This window comes from Mus pahari, chromosome 22 (genome assembly GCF_900095145.1).
Source record: "Mus pahari chromosome 22, PAHARI_EIJ_v1.1, whole genome shotgun sequence".
NCBI lineage: Eukaryota > Metazoa > Chordata > Mammalia > Rodentia > Muridae > Mus > Mus pahari.
Window position 1 is genome coordinate 29,643,236 of NC_034611.1, and position 15,305 is coordinate 29,658,540.

The following is a 15,305-nucleotide window of genomic DNA, read 5'->3' on the forward strand; positions in this document are numbered from 1 at the left end:
ACTTATTTGTGGATGGTCTAAACAGGTCTGAAATCTGACATACGTTAGGTGTGGGGACTTATTTACTTAGGGAAGGGAAGACTGGGCAGGGAACAAATGAAGGGGCCCATGAGGATTCTGTGCTACTGTAAGAAAGAATACTGGGGTCTTTTATTAGGGAGGGGTTCAAATTAGATATGAATCAGGTTTACCTCAGTGCTACTGAGGACGTGCCCTTGACTGGGTCTGTTCACATCATATTTAATCTGTTAATTGTAACTCTGGATTTAAAAATTAAAAAAATGTTTGTATTAATTCTCTGCCTTTTAAAATTTAATGCCCTATTGATTCCAAGTGTGCTGTCCATATACTTCATGGGGTGGGGTCATGCACTGGAGCATGGTTGACCTACCAGGAACCACATCCTTGAAGGGAACTGATTTTCCTCCCCCAGAAGATAAACTGTCCATAGCTCCCCAGTTATGGATGGACGCTCATGAATTCCTTTCCCCCAGGCTAGGGTGTTGACTGGCTCGCTTTTGTGTGGGACCCACAGCTGCCCTGAGTTCACTCGTATAGCAAGCCTTTGAGGTTCTGTTCTGCCCCATCCCTTCCTGACCTCTCTCTGTCTGGCTCCTACAAGTCTCTCCACCACATCTTCCATGATGGTCTCTGAGTCTTGAAGGTGTGGCGAGCACTACATAGTCACTCATTCTTAGGACTTTGACCGATTGTGAATTTGTGCAGTTTCCACTGCATAAAAAAAAAAAGTTCTCAGATGAGGTCTGAGAGCTGCTTCCCTAATGTATGGGTAGAGACATCTGAATTTAGAGGGCAGTTCGATACCATCTCCATTTAGAAAAATTTAAAATTATATTTATTTAATGGGTGTGTGCATAGGTCAGAGGGCGGCTTAGTTTGTGATACTCTGTTCTGTCCTTCTACCGTGTGGATTTCTGAGGTGGAATGCAGGCCATCAGATGTGGTGACAAGTACTTTAACCCGCTGAGTTTTCCCATAGTCCCCTGACTGCAGACTGGGTTTTGGTGTGGGTAAATTTTAGGCAGTATTTTTAGTGGTACCTTGCAGATATTGTAAACATAAAGCACCCTGGCTAAACACACTTTCCCAGGCAAGTCTAAAGAGCAGTCCAGCTGCAAGCTGTTCTATGTGGGCCTCCCGGTTTGGAGACCATTTGGAACCTGCTTTATGAAACATTGCTTTGAGGTTCCAAAGCATCCCCTTGGTGTGTCTCCTTTTATCTGTGGATGTGCTCTTTTTAGTCAGGTTGATAAGGATAATTACACCTGGATCGTCGCTACATCTCATTCAGCTGAGGCGGCATGTGTGGTTCAGGGGGGCTAAGCGACAGATGTGGGCCATTCTGTGTCTTTTGCTTTAGAACATTTAAGTCTGTGTTTGCACTGGTGGGTCGTTAAAGTCACATGTAAGGAAAGCATTGATTAGATTCATGAATCCTACTTTTTTCTTTGTTAATTGAAGTCTGGTGAGAGCTTAACTCTTCAAAGGACCATGCTGGAAATCTGTGCTTAATGATTGAAAGGCAAGTGATTTATTTAGAAAGGTTTTTACATATAAATCAATAATACTAAAGTGTGCACTGCTCGCTGGTGGAGAGGCCATGAGATCATACACTTCGAAAATACTGACTCCTGCTTTTGTTCCTCCTCCTCATTCCAGAATTCCAAAGGTGGGATGGATGGGGTCTAGAGAGCCCGAGGTTAGTGATTGCGAAGAATGCTTGACTGTGAGATCCGGGCCTCATTTGTGTGCTGAAGGGGACAACACAGTTGGAACCTCGATTTGTGGTTTATTTTCTGTTCTTCTCCCCAACATCCTCCTCCATTCCTTCTCTCTTTTTTTCCTTTTGTTAATTTTCAGACAGGGTCTTTCTATGTGGTCTAGGCTGACCTTGAACTTGATATGTTTCCAGGTTGTCCTTGAACTCATGGAGGTTGTCCTGCCTCAACCTCCTGAGTACTGGGATAACAGGCTTGTTCCTCTCTTTTACATTTTTTTTTTAAAAAAGATTTATGTATTTTATATATGCGAGTACACTGTTATAGTCAGATCCCATTACAGATGGTTGTGAGCCACCATGTGGCTGCTGGAAATTAAACTCAGTCAGTGCTATTAACTGCTGAGCCATCTCTCCAGCTCTCTTTTCCATTTTATTGTTTGCATTTTAATAGTAAAAATGTGTTGTGTTAAAAATAAGTTGATATGTAGTATGCATATCCAAATATGTTTTTAGAAGATTAAAATTAAATATGAATAAATATTGAGTTTCTAGAAATCTTGTAACGTATTTTGTGATACATATTACTTGATATAATTATGACAGACTTCTTTGTTTTTATTCTGGGGTATTCTAGCTGCTTCTTCTTTAGAGAAAAAGGGCTTAACTCCGTGTTCCCACACAATTCCTAATGAGGAATTCAATTCCTAAATGAGGATACTTTACAAATAACACAACACAAAAACCCCGAAAAGATAACGTCACAGACGCGATCAACTTTAAAAAGTTTTATTGGTTCAGGCATGGTAGCATACACCTTTGATCCCACTGCTGGGGAGGCAGAGGCAGGCAGAGCTCTGTGAATCTGAGGCCAGCTTCACCTGCATAGAGGGCTCTGGTCAACCAGGGCCCCCCAGTGCCCGGCAAAACCAAACCAGATCAAAGCAAAGCAACAAAAACCACACTGGCACCCATGCTTTAGGTGTCTTTATTTTCTGTTTCGATATAGAAGGAGAAACTTAGTTACTGTTCTGTAATAAAACACTACAACCACGGCAACTTGCAAAGGAAAACATTTAATTGGGCATACAGTTTGTATGAAGGTTGATCCATAATGGTGGAACAAAGGCATGGTGGAGTGATGGCAGAGAGCTCACATATTAAAACAGAAATAGTAGGCAGAGAGGTACATTGGAAGCCATACTGGTCTTTTGAATCCTCAAAGCCTACCCCCTTCCCCAACACCTCCTCCAACACGGCCATGTCTCCTAATCCTTCCCAAACAATTCCGCCAGTTGAGCCTAAGGAAGTCATTCAGCCTGCCACAGTGTGCTCCTCCAAGATGGCACTCCCTATCTGGATTGACTGGTTTGGGTGAAATTTGAGGAGGAAATAATTTTAGGTAGGTGATGACCTGCTATATCCTAATGCATTTGTGAGCGGGTTTTTTTTTTCAGGTCTTTGCTCAATTCAGTAACTGGAGGAGAAGTTGTCTGTTCTATTCACCTCTGTATCTCAAGCCCCCAGAGCTCTGCCTCATATAGAATCAAAAACACAACAGCAAGAGCTGTCATTCATGCAGCGCTCACCAAGGCAAGAAGTGCAGTACATAATGCAAACCTTCATATGGAACTCAGTTCAAAATAGTGTGTCTATTATGAATGTATTGCCTAAGCTAAGATATGCACAAGAGTACTGAATATAAGTTAGATATATGTCTGAGTAGTGATGTCATGACTGTTTTATGTAGGTTTGGTGAGAATGAACTAGAGTAGAAATTGTTTCATTAATTCTCACCTAAAACATCAGGGAGTGGGCGTTATTCTGATTATTATTATCCGTGATATAATTACATCTGGTTTGTAGATGGGTAATGGAACCTGGACCCAAGCCCCTGACTGTACAGTGAGATGCTTAGTAAGTGGTTGCCTACTGAGAACACTGAGAGACTTCATTAGTGGAGCACTCACCAAATTCTGTAATCCCCTAACTGCTTTCTGCCCTGCCTCTGTGGTGGAAGTACCTGCTGGGGTAGAGAAGGGCTTGCCTGGATTTGCTCTAGCTTCTTGGCTGCTTTCTCAACCTTTATTTAGTCTTGTCTCTTCATTCTAGAGCTGCGCATCTAAAATTTTAGATTCTAAAATATAAACCAGCACCGCGGGCCTTCGCTCTTCTTTACTAAAATGTGAGCTCCTTTCTTTACAACTCTAACACTACCCTCATGAGATCCCCTTTCCCACTTGTTTCCGTGTGCATCTACACGCCGTGTAACCCTTGCTTGCTGAAGTTCACTGCATGGGCTATCTCCCCTGCCTTGCCTGATACTTATTTCTACTTAGACATTTTCTTTGTATTTTCCCTCCCTTCCACCCCTTGAAACTATTTAGATTGGTTTGTTTCGCCTCTGAGCAGCTTCATTTTATCTTGGTACCCACTGTGGTGGTGCTGTCCATACCTGCTGGTAGTAAGGGGCCATCCATTTCTTCACTGTTCCTTTCCTCCACTATCTCCCAGCCTTGCCCGCGGACACGATCACATTGAAAATGACCAGCTTTCCTGTGATCCTGGTCCCTGCTAGAAGGCCTAGTAAATAGAAGGCCAAGTAACTATGGGAGCAATGAGCCCTGATAGTATGAGGTCGGCCCACATAATCCAATGGCTGGCTTGAGATGGGCTTTGATGTTTCAAATGCCCTTGCTCAACTTCTAAGTTCTGGAGTCTGTAGTTATGCGGCACTAAATATCGAAAGGAATGAATTTAGAGTACGAGATTTAAAAGTATTGTAGCGTAGTTTCCACGGGTGTAGGAACAATTCTATTTTTTTTGAGTTCCTGCAGATGGAGTTTAGAGCTGAGGCAGATCTCGTGTCTACAGTGGTTTCTGTCTTTCTGAAATTTATTCTTTAGACAAAGTCACCAGAGAACCATTCTGATCAACTGTTAGGGCATATGGGTACCAGACAAGCCCCATCAGTGGCTGAGTTAATGTGCCTGTTACGTGAGGACCAGTTAGCACTGTCTGTATTGATCTGCTTGCTTTGAGACAGACGTTTTCTATGTAGTTGAGGGTGCCTTGAACTTGAAGTCCTTCCTCGGGCTCCTAACTGCTGGGATTACAGTGCTATGCTCAGTCACACTGTCTGTTTTAAAAAAGTTGTTGTGAAAACACTGTCAGTATCTTAGTCAGTGTTCTATTTCTGTGAAGAAACACCATTACCATGGCAACTCTTATATAGGAACATTTAACTGGGTTAGATTACAGTTTCAGAGGTCTAGACCACTATCATAATGGCAGGAAGCATGACAGCCAGCACGCAGACGTGGTGCTGGAAAAAGGAGCCAAGAATTCTACATCTGGGTCATCAGGCACCAGAGAGAGGGAAAGAGGGAGGGAGGGAGGGAGGGAGAGAGAGAGGGAGAGAGGGAGAGAGAGAGGGAAAGAGAAACTGTGCCTAGTTTGAGCATTTGAAACCTCAAAGCCCGCCCCTAGTTATACACTTCCTCCAGCAAGGCTACACCTATTCCAATAAGGCACTCCTCGGAATAGTGCCACTCCCTGGTGGACCAAGTATTCAAATCCAGGAGACTATGGTGGTGGTGGGGGTGGCGTTCCTGTTCTAAGCACCACAGTGCGCTTTAATGTTAGAGCTGCCAAGCATAATTTAAGGTCAGGTGTAATTGACAGACACCCCCTTAGGCAGGTGGTTTGGTTTTATTATGAAACATTTAAAACGCAGGAAAATAGAATAATAATACAAGCAGCTTTATGTATGTCATTTTAACTAGAAAGGTCCACGGGCCAACGAAGAGCCCGTCTTTACCCAGGAGCCAGTGAACAGCTGAGACACAGTATCGGCTGCTTGGTTTCAGACCCAGGGACGGGGGCTGAGGGGCATATTTTACAGATCAAAGCACATCTGGCACCCAGGTTCTCCCAGCATCCCTCACTCCTTACCTGGCGTCCCCTGCCCCCAACCCTGAACTTTCCACCCAGGGGCTGGGCTGCCCTTCCTCAGAGGCTCTTCCCTATACAATCCAGACAGCTTTGGTCTCCTCACCTCTCCTTCGTGCTCTCCTTCGCTCACTCTCCCCTTCTCACTCTGCTCTTTCTCTTCTCCTTCCCCTCTCTCCCCCTTCCCATGGAGACCTCCCTGGCCTCCTTCCTTGGGGCCAGTGAACTCGTTCACCCTGGAGCTTCTCTCATCAGCAGCTATGTGAAGAATTTCTTAGCAGACCTTCCCTAAGTTAGGTCTCTAGTTAACTGCAACCCTAGCATGCTAGTCAGCTTTCTGATACTACAATAAACAATGGAGGCAATCCACTTACGAAGAGAAAAGGTTTATTTTGGCTTACAGATATTGTTCATGATCAGGCAGGCACCCTTTGATAGTGGTGCTGGGAGAGACCCTGAGCCCACGGTACCCAGTTGAGACTTCCAAGTTCTGGGTCCATAGAATCTAGCTCATTGAGTAAGGACACTTGCCACCAAGTCTGGCATCCTGAATTCACTCACTAAAATTAACATGGTGGAAGAATAGAGCCAACTTCTGCAACTGGTCAGTTCTTATCTACAAATACTCCATGGCACAAGTACACTCACACACACACACACACACACACACACACACACACACACACACTCACACACTCACACACACATACTCACACACACACATACTCATACACACACTCACAAACACACACTCATACACTCACACACACTCACACATATTCACACATACACTCACACACTCACACACACTCTCATACACATACTTACGCACACACTCACACACACACTCATACTCACACACACACACTCACACACATGTATTAAAATATTAAAATGGAGTTGGGTGTGGCGGCACATATCTCTAATCACAGTGCTCAGGAGGCAGAGGCAGGCAGATCTTTATAGGTTTTAGGCCCACCTGGTCTACATATAAAGTTTCAGGACAGACAGAGATACAGAGAGGCTCTTGTCTTAAAAAAAACAATAAAAACAACAAAAAGTTTTGTTGTTGTTGAGAGCTGTTGAATTTGGGTGGTAATTTGGCAACTTGCAGTAACACTCCACTGTAGCCCTAGCCTCATTCATTATAGTAGGTTCCATTATTTAGCTACTAAGCCATGGAGAGTAAAGCCAGTTTGCCATCAGTCCTAAGAATGTTTATTTACTTAGTTGATAGCAGGCACTGGATCGCAGATATTTTCAGGTTGTTTAGACAGCAGACTTTACATCTTTCAGAGGTAGCATCTTATTGTTCAGTCTCTGAGAGACTCTGTTATCACCACTGTTCTCAAATCAGCAGGGGTGTGCTTATCTTGGCTGGGAAGAAACTGGACTAATTCCAGGATTACAGAGCAAGGCACATGGAGGATTCTGTCTGTGGATCCAGTGATCTCTGAGAAGGGAGTGTGCATGGGGGAAAGAGCTGTGTGGCCATTCTTAACTTTTTAGCAGTGCAGACACAAATGAGAAGAACGCTGGATAGGCAAAAATGATGTCTCCCACAAAGTGGGACTTGGAGGTTCAGTCCTGCACACACCAAGCAGCCTCACACAGAATTTCAGCGTGGTGCCCGGAGAACCAAGAAGGCACAGGACTCCTGTGTTTAAAGACAAGGTAGGGACCTGGGGAGACAGTTCAACTGCCTAGGTGCTTCCCAGGCAAACATGAGGACTTGAGTTTGAACATCCAGAATCCATGTAAAAAGCTAGGTGCTGAGGTGCATGTTTGTATTCCAGCACTGGAGAAATAGAGACAGGGAGATCCCTGGAGCTCACGTGCCAGCCACACTATTCTAATCAGTAAATCCCAATGCCCTATGAGATACCCAGTGTCAAAAATACAAAGTAGAGGATCCTTCCTAAAGAGTAAGGTCTGATATTGGCCTTTGATGTTCACGCATGTATGCACATGTGAATCCCCACACACATACTTGCATATGTGCATACGTAAAGACAAGGCACTGAACTTCTTCCTCAGTGGCCTTCTTTCTCACAGATTTGATTTAAATACAGTTTACTCTCTAGGCAGGTCCAATAGTGCTGATTGTTGAAGATATTTTCCAGGTTTCCTGCTTACCTGGATGTTGAAAGGGATCGAAGATCTTGGATTCCAGCTAAGGTGACACTTGGCATCCATCATTGAAGAAACATCCAGGAGTATGGGATCTGCTTGTGAGGGTGGCCTCTTCTAGCCCCGGTGATCAGACACAAAACCGTCTGCCAGGCTCTGTCACTGTTGTGTTTTCTTGATAGAAAGTCATGCTCTTTGTAGAAGGTTTGGGAACAAAACTTCAACATGACATTGAGTTCTGTGTAATGGGTTTTCTCATTATGCTAAGTTTGGAGGTTGTGAAGTTGACTGTGTAAGGAAACAATCTGAATGAAGAGACAGAAAAGCAGATCCACTTGATGCCCCAAACAGGGCAGCCAGCCGGGCGTGGTGGTACTCGGGAGGCAGAGGCAGGCGGATTTCTGAGTTTAAGGCCAGCCTGGTCTACAAAGTGAGTTCCAGGGCTATACAGAGAAACCCTGTCTTGGAAAAACAAAAAACAAAAAAACAAACAAAAAAACCAACCCCCCAAAACAAAAAACCAAAACAACAAACAAACAAACAAACAACCCCCCCCCCCAAACAGGGAAGCCAAGGCAGAAGTGGGGAGCCTGTCTTGGTAAGTTCAGTTGCATGATCTATAGTCTTTAGCTTCAGGGGTGTATTTAGGAGTTTGAAATTGGGGAGGGATACTTGACTCATATGACTTAGTTTTCTTTTATGTGTGTGTGTGCGTGCGTGTGCGTGCGTGTGTGTGCGCATGCGTGTGTGTGTGTGTGTGTGTGTGTGTGTGTGTGAGTGTGTGTGTTTGAGGGAGGAGCACACATGTGAAGGTTGGAGGACAACTTGGAGGAATCCGTTTTCTCGTTCTCTTCTTTCACCCTGTAGGTTGCAGGGATCAAACTCCAGTTGGCAGACTTGGCAGCCATTGTTTTTACCCAGAAAGCCATCTTTCCAGCCACCCATTGTTGTTTGACTTTTATAGCTCTCGAATCTCACCATTGCAGACAGATGGATGGTCCAACCCAGAAACGACAATGTGGAAATAATAAGGGAGCAGAGAAACAAGCCGTCTGATTGGTAGTGAGTTAGGAACACAGATGTCTTTGTTCCAGATGCTAGCTGCTCACTTCAAGATGGAGGAACTGATGTTCAGTAATGTTGAATTGCAAGAAGTGAGTATAGGTGGCTCGTGCCCCTCCTGAGGAATGCTTTCATTATCTAGAATTTCCCATAAGCCAGGCTTTTCTGTGTGGGTGCAACCATACAACTGTTTCCAAAATCCTAAGTAGGTTTACAAAATCTACTTAGGGATGCTTTGAGTGTACGGAGTCCAGAAGGTGGTCAAATATATTCTTAAGGTGGGGCTCGTGTACTTCCTGCCTCCCTCTCAGAAACGTCAAGAGGTAGGATATCTGCAAAGGAGAGATTGGGAGGAAGAGAAAGGGTGATGGGCATTGGTCATGAGTGGGGATGATGTGCAAAGTTCTCCCAAGCCAAAAGAAAGTCTTTCTGAGGATCATGCAGAAACCTAGTGGGCTATCTTAGGTACTCAACTGTCTAATGACAAGCCATTAAATGAAGCAGAAACTGCTAGTCTGTCTCCTCACCATTATCTTTCCCCAGATTTTGAGCTAGTTAGTGCAACTAGTTAGAGGATTGTCAAGGTTGACGAGTTCTGAGACTTACCCAAGCAGTGTGTGATAACCTCATGTGAGAGAGGAGCTAAGAACTGTGTGCTGCGTTTGGAGTTTGCTGGAGCCATGAACAAGGTCTGCCGTGTATATTATTTCAGACAAAGTGTGGTTTGATCCAGAGTTTAAGGGAGAGCAGAAAGCTGGTTGTGTTCTCCCACATCGTTATCTTCTGGGAGAATCAGAAGCATAAGCTGTTGAGAAGGATGTGTTTCCTGGTGGGTGATGCCAAGATTACCCTGGCGCTGTCTGCAGCCCCTGGGGGCAGCATTCGTAATGTTTGATTCTCAACTTTGCTGGAATTCTCAGTTAATTCCAGCCATGAGAGGGACAATATGAAACATGAATGGCATCCATTTTCACGTCACTGGAATTGTCTGCTTGTAAATTGTTAGTGTCAAGTACAGGGAACTCTGGGGGGCAAAACATAGAATTGTTATTCACCGTGTATCGACAAAAACGAATGTTTGAAAATCATTTTCTCTTGAAACTATTCATTCCTTTCTCCTCCACAGAGTCTGAAAGTTCTGTAGAGTTACAGGGATGTGATGAGAGTGGCTAATTGAACCTGGGGAAATAATTAGTAAGGGAGGGGAGTCATGCTCTTTCCACTGCTTCGAGGAAACCTTGCAGTGTGCCATCCTGTAGAAATGTGAGGGAAAGGTGACCAGTTCTCCCGTAGCAGTGTATTAGTGGGGACATGAGTAGGAATGGCTACTGTGACACTATGCATGCATGGGCTTACATTCGCTGTGTGGTCCCAGCAGAAAGAATGGGGTATTCGGAAGAGATGTATTTAGTCTCATAGAACCACAGAATAGTCTGGTGTGCCCATCATGAAGGTGGAGAAGGAGCTCAGTGGAGTTGGAACATGTCTTGTAGAGAAGTAATAAAATGGATTTTTGTATCGGAAGGTTGCTGAACTGGTTCCTTCTGGAAACAAATACTGTTTTCCACAGATGCTGAATTCAATCTATGTTTATTTTATGAACATCCTCTTAACATCGCTCAGATTTCTACCCTGAAATCCTTCGTTGCTCTGTGTTACATCTGACCCTAGCATGCTTTAGCAAGCTCTCTTGGTTCTGCTGGTTCTGAGGTCTTTGTCTCTAAGATGATAATGTATTCCTAATATTATGGAGACAAAAAAAAAAAATACTGGTCCAGAATTCAAGAGGCTGCCGAGTCAGCATCTTAGTGTGGCTCTGAATTAACTTGCTTTCTTTCCACTTGTTATTTTTCTGAGACTAGATAGTTTTGGTTAAATACCATGTACACAAGTTGGTGTATGGCTTAAAACGATTATAAGACATTATATGTATTATTATGCTCGAATTTTATAATTTTCTAAGTTTTTAAAATTATTCATTTATTTTCTGTATATGAGTACACTGCATCTGTCTTCAGACACACCAGAAGAGGGCATCAGATTCCATTACTGAGGGATGTGAGCCACCATGTGGTTGCTGGGAATTGAACTCAGGACCTCTGGAAGAGCAGTCAGTGCCCTTAACCACTGAGCCATATTTCCAACACCTAAATGTTTTATCTATATATGTTTACCCATCTTGTCCCAAAAGTTCCTGATTTTTTCATAATATACACTCTAGCATTTCCCTTAGGATACTTGTGTGCGAGCGTGTGTGTATGTGTGTGTGTGTGTTTCCTCAGCCACTGTCTACCATTTTTTCTTTTCTAATACAGGTCTCTTACCTGCCTACAGTTTGCTAAGTAAGCTAGCTTTCCCACAAATCGTAAGGTCCACTTGTTTCTGCCTCCCTATTTCGGGGATTACAAACGTGCCATGCTCACCCTTAAAAAAAAAAAGTCCAATGTATGTTCTGCAGACTGAATTCAGTTGTGCTTGTTGCAAGGCAAGGACTTGGCTGATGAGCCATCTCTCTAACTGCTGTGCAATGCTTATCTCCTTGTTTGTTGTATGTGTGTGTGTGTGTGTGTTTGTGTAATCTGTTGTCCTCTTTCTCCTCTCTTCCCTCCTCCTCTCCCTTCTCCTCTTCCTCTTTCTCCTCCTCCTTTCTTTGTCTTATCTTACTTTCTCTGGGGGGTTGTGTATGGCTCTGTTCTTAGTACCTTTAAGGTGTCTACGTGAGCTGTAGGGATTGGGCCATAACTTGGTGGATCCCTGCTGCAATCCAATAGGAGGGGTTCTCGGGTCATCTGCTGTCCTCTCCTGCCCTAGCAGAATAGCATAAGAGCCCTGAGAAGGGTCCTTCAGCCACTGGCATTTACCATGTCAGTAGATCGGTGACTAAGGTCAGTGCAAGCAAGATGCACTGTCAGAAAATAAGAGGAGATAGCTTAGTGGGTAAGAACTTGTCACAGAACAGTGAAACCCGTGTTCCAGTCTGCAGAACTCACATAGTCAGATACTGTAGTGTGTGTCAGTAATGTCAGTCTCCCTGCAGTGAGGGAGAATCCCTGGACATTTGTAAGTCAGGTAGCCTGGTGTACACAGTGGCAAACAAGAGATGCTGACCTCTGCATACCTGCTGAGACACATGCATATGCAGAGAGAGAGAGAGAGAGAGAGAGAGAGAGAGAGAGAGAGAGAGAGAGAGAGAGAGAGAGAGAGAGAGAGAGAGAGAGAGAGAGAGATATTATTAAGTTAAAAAGCAGTAGAGCTATTGGTCTTAAGATTGAATGCTGCCTACTGTGTGTGTTATTTTTGCTTGGGTAGTTTATCACTATTTTCCTACTTGGGTAATCAGCTTAGATTCTGAGGTAAGACTGAAATGATGGAGATCAGTTGACAATGAGAAACACCAAGGGGTCTAACAAGGCTAGCTTGATTTTTTTTCACCAGAAAAGATTATTTGGCTAGGCTCAGTATATTGCCATAGCATAGGGTATTCCTTGGTTCCTATGGAACAGGGACCTTCTCTAACAGTAGAAGTTCTTACCCTCCCCTCCCTCTCTTCCCCTTCCCCCCTCTCCCCCTCTTCCTCTTCCCTCCCCTCCCCCTCTTCCTCTCTTCCGTCTTCTTTCTCTCCCTCTACGAGGACCTCAAACACACAAGAGTCTTTCTGCCTATGCCCCAGGATACGGGGATTCAAGGGATGCACCGAATGCCTGGCAGGAGAAATGATTTAAAGACTACCTTGCAGCTTCATTCGCCTTTACTGCTCTGTTTGCTTCTGTTGCCTCCTTGGGAGTTTCTCCTCTTACCTGACCTAGGCATTGACATCAAGGGTTCAACTTGCTCAGCTCACACCTCAAGGATGCTTCTATGATCATGACTGTGTCAGGAAAAGAAAAGCACATGGAAAGAGTCTGTTAAGTAAAAATAAGGACTGACCCCTGCTGTCAAAGGGCTTTGCGCCCGCTAGATGGAAAAATCCCCAGATAAGAGACAGCTTGAGTGCAGATGGCAGAGACGGTGGCATAGAAAAAAACGCTATGTAAGGGGCCCAAGATGAGGAAGCAGGATATATTTCTTTCCTTTGTGCTTAGCTTAAGTCACCTCAGTATTCTCAGTCACTTGCGGATGTTCCCATTTTATAGTTCAGGGATATGATGTTCCCAGACACTAATGCTCTGTGTCCTGTGCGGACACATGGACAGAAGTGCAACTGGGCTGAGGAAGTTGTCACTGGGCGGAATAAGAGAGACCATTTTGACAGGCAGCTGGTGACGAACCTCAAAGACAGACAGAATTGACTAGAGACCAGTGGAAACCCATATAGGTTGTGGGGCGTGACATGTGCAGTGTAGCAGTGTGAGACAGCATGGGCTGGAGAACGGAACAGCGGGGTTGTAGAGTAAAGGAAGACAGGGGTTTCCTGATTACCGGTCAGGTTGGGAACAGAGGAACATGGGTCTGGGTTTCCCAGTTGAGCTTGGACTTTATTTCCTAGCTCCTTTAATAAGAAGCGGAAGAGGAGTGATAGGACCTACAAGATGACATTCATAGGGGATGAGGCATGGACTTGAGAGTGGGAGAGTCTGTCGTCAAGAGAGCTCGTGGTCTCCAAGGTACTCAGAGCTGTTGTGCAGCGCAGCGCGTTACACTTTTACATCCCCACGGCAGGCCCTCTTTTGTGTGTGAGAGCAACTATGTTCCTACATGCTCTCATTTGTGCTTGGCCTCTAGAGGCCAGGGAACAGCCCCGGGTGTCATTCCTCAGGTGTCATTTCCCTTTTTTAATGAGTCAGGGTTTCTCACTGATACTCACAAAATCGGCTTGCCTTGGTGACTAGTGAACAGTGCTCCACACCCTGAGAACTGAGCTAACAACCACACGCTGGCTTGCCCATTTTTTTCTTTATGTGGGTTGTAGGGATGGGGAATTTGTGTTTAAACCCTTGCAAAGCAAACACTGTATTGACTACGATATAGCCTCAGGCCCTAGGAACAAGCGTCTTGAATGTTACCTCCCTATTGCAGACGGGAAATCTCTGAAAGGTTAAGTAGTGATCAGGATGGATAATCATGTGTCAGGATGTGACCTGGTAGAATACAACTCTACTACTGTCTCTTTATGATACAGTATTTGATAACAGCCCAGCAGCCAACCTGGGGCAGTTTTCAGTCTCTATTACATTAATTTAAAAAGTTTCTGCATATGTGAACAATAAAAAAAAAAAAACCCTCCTTTTCTCTCTCCAACCCCTTCCAACTTTTCCTTCTCTGTTCCCTCTCAAATTCCTGGCCTCGCTGTCTTTATTATCGTTACAAATATATGTGAGTAAATACATAAATACCACCCGCTGAGTCCATTTGGTTTGATTATATGCGTATGTTTTTAGGGCTGACCAATTAGGAGCTCCATCCTGGGGAAGACTTAACTCTCTGTTTCCCAGCAGTCATTAATTGCGTCTAGGTCTTCATCTAGGGTTGGGGTCCTATGACATTTCCCCTATCCATGTTGGAATATTCATTGGTGTTGTCATTGTTCAGGTAATGTACAGTCAGCCACATTGTGGAGATTTCTTGGCTGTAGCTTCCCTGTTATGTCTAGAAGATACAATTTTGAAGCAGATGTTCAGGTCCTCTGGCTCTTAAAAAATATTTCTGTCCCCTCCTCTGTGCTGTCCCCTCCTCTGCTGTTCTCTGAGCTTTAGGTATGGGAATGATATTGGAGAGGCACCATATCAACTGGGACAGGGCATCCCATGACCAACTGTCTTTACATTTGACTAGATAGATTGTGGCTTTCTGTTGGCCTCAGTCTGCTACAAGTAGAAGTTTCTATTTATGCTACAAGGTGCCTAACGACAGCCAAATAAAACAACTTGGGATGTTCTTCTTTGTCAAGTGTGCTAGCTCATGTGTTAAGGCCTGAACTTATCATCATAGCTGGTTAAGGAGAGGTGACAGCAGTTGTCTAAACCGTCCTTACCCAGGTCCTGATGCCACCGCTGAACCTGGGCCTACTATCTTTTCTACAGTTGAAGTTTCTCAGGCAAGCTGGCATTCTGTGGCATACAGTTGCCCTGTTCATGGGAGCATCACGGACAACATTGCTTTCAAACTCCTTAGCCTAGGTGTTCATTTTGTTGCTAAGCAAACACATATTGGTTTAGTCTTACAAACACTGAGGTCTTGTAAGTTACTTTTGAGATGGTTCTAGCAAACTTCCAGGTATTGGTAAGTATCAAATTTTTAATTAGAGTTGAGACAAGGAGGTTCCCTGGAAGTCAGTTGTTGATGAGTTATTCATCTTTCTAGAAGCATCCCTATTCTTTATGTGAGCACCCTTCCCTGCTTTGCTGCTTGGGGAGTTGTATCGTAGAACTTTTTTTTTTATATTTTTTTTTTTATATTTTTTTTTTTTTTTTTTTTGAGGGGGGAT

At 44.2% G+C, this 15,305-nt stretch overlaps 1 protein-coding gene across 1 annotated transcript in view; it reads left to right on the forward strand.

Moving 5' to 3' along the window:
• Faxc (failed axon connections homolog, metaxin like GST domain containing) overlaps nucleotides 1–15,305 on the forward strand; it is a 66,774-nt gene that overhangs the window by 36,869 nt on the left and 14,600 nt on the right. The window lies entirely within an intron of this gene.